The sequence below is a fragment of the Bos grunniens genome, chromosome 18, assembly GCF_055505025.1.
Source record: "Bos grunniens cultivar Pamir isolate PY7600 chromosome 18, Bosgru_T2T1.0, whole genome shotgun sequence".
NCBI classification, from domain to species: Eukaryota; Metazoa; Chordata; class Mammalia; order Artiodactyla; family Bovidae; genus Bos; species Bos grunniens.
Window position 1 is genome coordinate 50,742,335 of NC_141182.1, and position 7,597 is coordinate 50,749,931.

At 45.1% G+C, this 7,597-nt stretch overlaps 1 long non-coding RNA gene across 3 annotated transcripts; it reads left to right on the forward strand.

Moving 5' to 3' along the window:
* The first annotated feature begins 2,005 nt into the window (after positions 1 to 2,005).
* LOC147353908 (uncharacterized) lies at positions 2,006 to 6,614 on the forward strand. 3 transcript variants are annotated; one of them, XR_015146038.1, is made up of 3 exons: positions 2,006 to 2,572; positions 3,290 to 3,400; positions 6,306 to 6,614. It is a non-coding gene; the product is annotated as an uncharacterized LOC147353908 (long non-coding RNA). The 3 variants fall into 3 exon arrangements; XR_015146040.1 differs by lacking the exon at positions 2,006 to 2,572 and adding an exon at positions 2,612 to 2,875; XR_015146039.1 differs by lacking the exon at positions 2,006 to 2,572 and adding an exon at positions 2,925 to 3,086.
* Positions 6,615 to 7,597: the final 983 nt, after the last annotated feature.

The following is a 7,597-nucleotide window of genomic DNA, read 5'->3' on the forward strand; positions in this document are numbered from 1 at the left end:
AGGGGATAGGGCAGCAGCAGAAAGACATATGTGGCGTGAGCCCCTTAGATCTGGAATCTGACTGAGTCCCATAAATTTTTGAGCATATGGAACATCAAAAGGGACGAAATTGGAGGATTGTGTTGTAATTTAGTGGGCCACGAGGAAGCCATTTTTCTTGGTTCCTCAATTTGTACTGGCTCCAAGTTTTGTTGCAAAAGAAAGTGACCCTTTTCTTCTTAAGATTTTCAGGGTCAGATTTTTTTTCCCAGTTCTTCAGAATACAGCCTAGAGGTGAGTCTGAGGGAGGGTCTCAAGACATACCTGAGCCCATTTTTAGAATGGGGTACCGAGAATTCACTGGCCACAGAAAGCGTTCCCGCTGTCCCAATGAAGGCTCTGTGTGTGACGAGGCACCATGTGGCTAACGGCACAAATGGCCGACCATCCCAGCAACTGCGTCCGACAGTGAGAGATTACCCCTGAATGTGTGACCGCGAGTGGCACAAAACCGTGTGGCTAGGCACCAGCCTAGGCCCAAACCGCGGAAAACACCTGGCAACTAGGGCCGGAAAGGACGGAGAGAGTGTTCCCGGAACAACCGTGACTCGCCTTCTGAGGATCCTCTGACACGTGCAAGGCATTCTTTGGGATGATTCAGAGGCTGCTCCTAGGCCCCTGTAAATTAAATCATGACAGAGGGAGGGAAAGTGAAAGAGACAGAGAAGAGAAGCTGAGGGGTAATGTGCTGTTTACACCGGCTAGGAGGTGGTGGCCTGGGCAATGGGCTCAGTGTCTTGCTTGAACCAATATGGCACATACAGTGCATGGAAGTTGTCTTAGGGGCAGAAGCTCTGATAGCCTATCTGTTCCATGACTCCCTTTATTCTGCCACGGGTGTCTTCTAGCGGCAGGCACCCTAGTGGCTTTTAAAGGCCTGACCCATGCCAACACAATATTGATTTGCCTAGTCCTCAGTTGGAAAGGAGTGAAAAAGAGAGACCCTCACCCATTTGGGCGGCAACTGCTGGGGCACAGCGAGCAGTGGGCCCTTCGGGACACACCAGAGGGTGACGCTGGCCAGAGATCCTCAGTTGCTTCCACAGCCACTTGCCTGTTCTCAGAGGGCCCAAGGAAGAAGGAAAGAGAAAAGGAGACTGGGGGAGGGTCCCCTGAGAGCAATCCCCACAGGCCACCAGATGTTGAGGCAGTATGAGCATGGGTTGGAAAAGAATTTCCAGACCAGAGCACTTGAGAAGGGAGTGAGTTTACTAAGAACAAAGAGCAGAGAGAGAGTGGGCACTGCGAACGCAGCAGGCTGTCAACTCCTGACAGACCAGGAGAGTTGACAGTGTTCATGAGTGTTCATGAGCCAGCTTTTATATCAAGACAAAGAAAATTCCTGCCGGAAGGTTGGCATTAGGTGATTGGTTGGGATGCTATAGGGTGTTTACTGGAGTGGGCATCTTTGCTTAATTGGGAGTCCGGAGGGTTGTTAGTGATTATCAGGGCCTTTTGACAAGGCTACAAAGGGGCTCAGTCAGCTTTGGCGGTGACCTTGGTTCTGGGCTCTGCTTCTGTGGCCTTGGTGCAAGACCTCACACATGTGACCTGGGGCAGCACTCAGCAAGTTCCTCTTTTTAAAGTATTTATTTATGCATTCGGCTGTGGTGGGTCTTAGTTGTGGCACACAGGCTCTAAAGCTCGCAGGCCCAGTAGTTGCAGCACGCAAGCCTAGTTGCTCCAGTGTGTGGGATCTTAGTTCCTCGACCAGGGATCTAACCCACGTCCCCTGCATTGCAAGACTGATTCTCAACCACTGGACCACCAAGGAAGTCCCACAGAGGAAGTTTCTGATGCACCTCGGAGTGTCCCGTTAATGCCTAGTCTCAATGTTGATTCTAAACCGAGTCTTACCCCAGAGAAGGCTGAGAACCCTTTCTGCCTGCTGTTCCACTCCCCATTGGAATCATCTGGATAATTGCCAGCAGTTGTCCTTAGTCAGGGGCTTCCCAGGTGGTGCAGTGCTAAAGAATGCCCCTGCCAATGGAAGGAAACTCAGGAGATGTCACTTCGATCCCTGGGTTGAGAAGATCCCCTAGAGGAGGAAATGGCCACCCATTCCAGTTTTCTTGCCTGGGAAATCCCATGGACAGAGGAGCCTGACAGGCCACAGTCCATGGGGTCACACAGACAGAGGAGCCTGGCAGGCTACTTTGTGTAAGAAACACACACACACACTCTCTGCCTGACTCTGTCTCTTTCTCTGTGTGTGTCTTTCACTGTATCTCTCTGTTTCTGTTTCTCTCTGTGTGTTTCACTCTGTCTCTCTCTCTCCCTCTGTCTTTCTCTTCTGATCTGAGGAGGAGGAGGACTGTGCCCAGGAAAACATTTGCTTCTCATTGGAGATGCAGCAGATGCTCCGTGCAGATGCTGCTGTTGTCTCTGATGCTGCAGCTGGTGTGGTAATGGTGTCTCTGTGGGCAGAGCGCATCTCAGGACCCAGTCCCTGTAACTACAGACTCAGGAGCCCCTGGTCCATCCTGAGTAACTCTTACCTGCACAGAACTCTGGAGCAAAGACCCAGAGTCAGGTGAGTGCTTCTTAATGCTCCACTGCTGAGCAAAAAACAGAGGGGGTCTCCAACAGGAGAGAACATTGGAGCTGTGTTTGTGCACTGACATTGGGCAGGAAACGTGCTGACCCTGCCCCGCTGACCACACCTCGGCTCCGGCTGGATGGAGGGATGATGGGGAGCAGAGCGTGGGGTTTCCAGTGGGGCTTTACTGAGCAAAAATTCAAGTGCAATTTTTTTTTGCTAACATAAAAGGTTTTATGGGATTTATTGAAGGTACCATATAAAACCTAGCTTTCTGGAGTCCCTGGGAATTTGCAGGTAATTATAATTCAGAGGAGAACTCAGAATGAATGAACGTCTGTATTTCCTCTGTTGTGGGAGATGCTGGGGAAGAGAAGGAGGGGGGCCCCCTGTGTGCAGACACAGAGGGCAGAGCATCTGTGAGTGGGTAAGGAGAGCAGTGTTCGTCCTCACATGGCTCTCAGCGTATTAGGAAGACAGGGGAGAAAGGAGTAAAAAACAAAACAAAGTATGAATTTTGTTTTGAGACTAACAGGGTAGCTTGGTCATGCTGATTGAGGGTGACCAGCAGGTGTGTCTGCGCAAGTGAAGCCCGCTGGGCTGGAGTGGGAGAAGGAGCGAGGAGAGTGAAGTGGTGGGAGGGGGGTTCCAGGAGGAGGGAGAACGTGAATTGCTGGGATGAAACCAAAACGTGTTTCTTGCTTTTTCGAGGGCAATTAATTCAGCTGGATCTAGAGAGGAACAGAAGACAGGATGGAAGTGAGGTGCTGAAAGTCTTAGGTGCCTGACGGAAGGTTGCCCTCCTCCATGTCCCTACCAGTGGTAAGTAATGAAACATTTTCTTCTGAAAGAGAAAAAAAACTCTTGGTTTCACTGATCTGTTTTATTAGTTCTCTGGTCTTTATTTCATTCACTTCTGCTCTGATTTTTAGTATTCCTTTCCTTCTGCTAACTTCAGGCTCATTTCTTCTCTTATTATAGTTTTTTTTAGTATTCCTTTCCTTCTGCTAACTTTAGGCTCATTTCTTCTCTTATTATAGTTTTTTTTAGTATTCCTTTCCTTCTGCTAACTTTAGGCTCATTTCTTCTCTTATAGTTCCTTGAAGAATAAAGTTAGCTTGTTAAGTATAAAGTTAATTTGTTAACAAGTTAGCTTGTTAATTTTCCTTTACAGAAAATGTTATTTATTTTAAATTTTAGGGGAAAAACCTCCAAACTTCTCATTGTCAGTAAATAGAGACAAAGCATATAATACAGGGCTAAAATAACACCCACAGAACCTTAATTTGTCTAGAAATAAGTAACAGTAAAGTGCTGTTTTCTTTGTGGACTTTCTCCCCAAAAACCTAATTAGTTCACCTTGAAAAATGTTTTGTATTCTAATTTGTATTTATGTTGGAGCTCTATATAAGAAAGATCTTGCTGTTTTTGAAAACTTAAGAAACAAGTTTACTATGTAGTCAGTTTTTACTGTAGTGGTCAGTTCTGTTAGATATATTCTTATTGTTATGCTATAGAGCAGCAGTCTCCAGCATTTTGGGGACTGGATTTGTGGAAGGCAATTTTTCCAGGGACTGGGGAGGGGGATGTTTCTGGATGATTCAAGTGCATTCATAACAACAACTTGAAAAACCGTGCTGATGGGCACTTAATATTCAACAAGTAAATTCACTTAATTTTTATCATTCTGAGGGCTTTTCTTTTTTTTTTCCTGTTTATGGCTCCCCTTGCTGAGCAAATGCTTTTAAAGTCAACGAGGCCCCATTTGTTTAGTTTAGTTTTCCGTTACTCTAAGAGGTAGACCAAAAACAGTTGTGATTTCTGTCCAAGCATATTACACCTATATTTTCCTCAAGAGATTTGGATTACTGGCCGTCTATTCAGCTCTTTAATCAATGTGGAGTTTCTTTTTCTCTCTGGAGTGTCTTAATTTCATTCACTTTTTACTTGAGGAACCTCCCGGCTGTTCTGTGTGCTGGCTGTTAACAATCGACATTGCCAGCACCACTGTAGGAGGGTTCCCTTCTCTCCACAACCTCCCCAGCATTGATTGGTTTTAGACCTTTTGCCGATGTCCATTCTAACCTGTGTGAGGTGATACCTCATTGTAGTTTTGATTTGCATTTCTCTTAAGAGTTCACAATGTTGAAATATGTCCATGTGATTTTTTAGAAAACAGTGAGAGTCAAACTGACCTCCCGAGATCGTCCTCTTGACAGTCTGCTCTGTTTTGAGTTCTTTCTCCGTTACCAACCCAGGGACATTTGTTGAGGGCTGGTGTATTTTACTGACAGCCCCACAGACGTGGTGAATATTAAGTGCCTATGAGAACAGGTTTTTCAGTTGTTGTTAGCAACAGTGGCCACAAGGCGGCAGCACTTCTTAATGCGCCACTGTTTTTCTTTTGTAATTTAGCGTTTATTTTCTATTGGAGAAGAGCTGATTTCCAACGTTGTGTTTGTTATAGGTATACAGGAATTTGGCTTAGTTATACATGAACGTTTATCTGTTTTACTTTTCAGATTCTTTTCCCATATCGGTTCCTTCCATGTGTTCAGTAGACTTCTGTGTGCTAGTCACTAGGTCCTTTTGGATTCTCTAGTTGATAAGTACTCAGTTCAGTTCAGTCGCTCAGTTGTGTCCGACTCTTTGCGACCCCATGAATCGCAGCACGCCAGGTCTCCCAGTACTATGTGTATGTTAATCCCAACCTTTTACTGTCTCCCTTCCCCTACCTTTTTAAAAAATAACTATAAGTGGGTTTTCTAAGCCTGTGAGTTTGTTTCTGTTTATAAATTAGTTCGTTTGAATGAAATGACAGATTCCACCTGTAAGTGACAAGACATTTCTCTTTCCCTCTCTGACAGACTTCACCCAATATGATAAACCTCTTGGTCCATCCACGCTGCGGCCAATGGCGTATTTTCGTTCTTTTTGAGGGCTGAGTGTATTCCAGTGTACAGAGGAGTAGTTACTCTTCATTTCTCTATGGATGGACATTTTGATTGATGCTGTGTCTTTGATATTGTCAATAGGGCTGCCCTGAAAAGAGGGATGCACGTGTCATATAAAATTAATCTTCCTTCCGGATCTAAGGCAAGAAGTGGGCTTGCCAGATCATGTGGTAACTCTATAGTTAATGTTTAAAGGAACCTCCATACTGTTTTACTTCATGGCTGCACGCCACCCATTTACTTCCCGGCCCAAAGTGTAGGATTCCCTGTTCCCCTCGCCTTCAGCAACATTTAATCTTTGTAGATCTTTGAGAAGATGGACATTCTGAGGGGTGTGAGGTGATACCTTGTTGCCATTTTCATTTGCATTTCTCCAGTAACTAGTGATGCTGAGCATCTTTTTTGGTGCTTTATGGCCACCTGGATGCCTTCTTTAGACAAACGTCCATTTAGATCTTTGCCCCATTTTTCTGCTGGGTTGGTTGTTTTTTTGGTATTGAGCTGCATGAGCTGATTGCATGTTTTGGAGAGAAATTTCTTGTTTCTAAATTCAGTTGCAAACATTTTTTTCCCCCTCATTCCCAGGTTTTTTTAAGTTTGGTTTACGGTTTCCCTTGCAATGCAAAAGCTTTTGAGGTTAGAGGCTCTTTTGTTGAGTTTTGTTTAATTTTTCATTATTTAAAAGTGGATCTGTTAGGAGAAGCATGCTGACTGAAACCACCCACCCTGGCCAGGCACCATAGTAACTATTTGCATGAACTGTTTTCCGACAGGAGGTCCTGGTAAGAACATGGAACTTATAAGCCACCACCAACCAGAAGAATTCGGGAAAGGTCAAAAGGAGACACCACATATCTGACCACATCCCAGAATCCTTCTCCCTGGCATCCATCTTGGCTGAACAAGGCGTGCACCACCAGGAAGGACTCTGGGTCAGAATGATTGGCTAAAGACAACCCGGAAACTAATCCCATCACCATAACACCACAAGCCATGTGACAGAGCTGCTCTCCTGGGTTCCCTTACCCTCCTGCTCTCCAGCCGGGTGCCCTTTCCCAAGAAAATCTCTTGCTTTGTCAGCACATGTGTCTCCTCAGACAATTCATTTCCGAGTGTTTGACAAGAGCCCAGTTTTGGGCCCTGGGAGGGGTCCCCCTTCCTGTAATGGATCCAAAAGGGCTTGCTGCTGTTTATGTCAAAGTGTGTTTTCCCTATAAATCCCTCAAGAGGTTTAGAGTAATTGTCCCTCCGTTTAGCTCTTTAGTCATTTTGAAGTTATTTTTTTCTGTAGGGGGATAGGGAGTATCGTAATTTCATTCACTGTTCTCTTGTTTAAGGAGGCTCCACCCTCTCCTCTGTATGGACTTTTAACAATTTACATTGACAACATCAGTGCAAGAGAATTCCCTTTTCTCCAAAACCTACCAGCCTTTATTGTTTGTGGACTTTTTGACAAAGGTCATTTTGAGCAGTGTGAGGTGATTCCTCATTGTAGTTTTGATTTGCATTTCTGTAAGATTTTAGTGTGTGGAGGCTTTTCATATGATTTAAAATAAAATAACAACAAAACAGTGTAAAACTGACCTGTGGAGATTGCCCTCTTGTCGTCTGCCCTCTTTTGAATTCTTTTTCCAGGACCTGCTTGAGGACATTTGTTGAGGACAGGTGTTTTTTCCCTTACATTCTCGCAGGCCTGGTGAAAACAAGTGTCCAAGTGAAAGTGAAAGTCGCTCAGTCGTGTCTGACTCTTTGCGACCCCATGGACTATACAGTCCATGGAATTCTCCAGGCCAGAATCCTGGAGTGGGTAGCTGTCCCCTTCTTCAGGGGATCTTCCCAACCCAGGTTTCCCAGGTAGCAGGTGGATAAGTGTCCCAAGAGCAGAGGTTTTTTCAGTTGCTGATACTAAAGTGGCCAGAAGGGGCAGCATTTCTCCCTGCTCCAGCTGTGGTTTTTGTTTTGGTTTAGAGTTTATTTTCTATTGAAGCAGAGTTGATTTCCGATGTTGTGTTTGTTTTAGGTACAGGAACCTGGTTTTGGTATACATGAACATATATCTATTTTG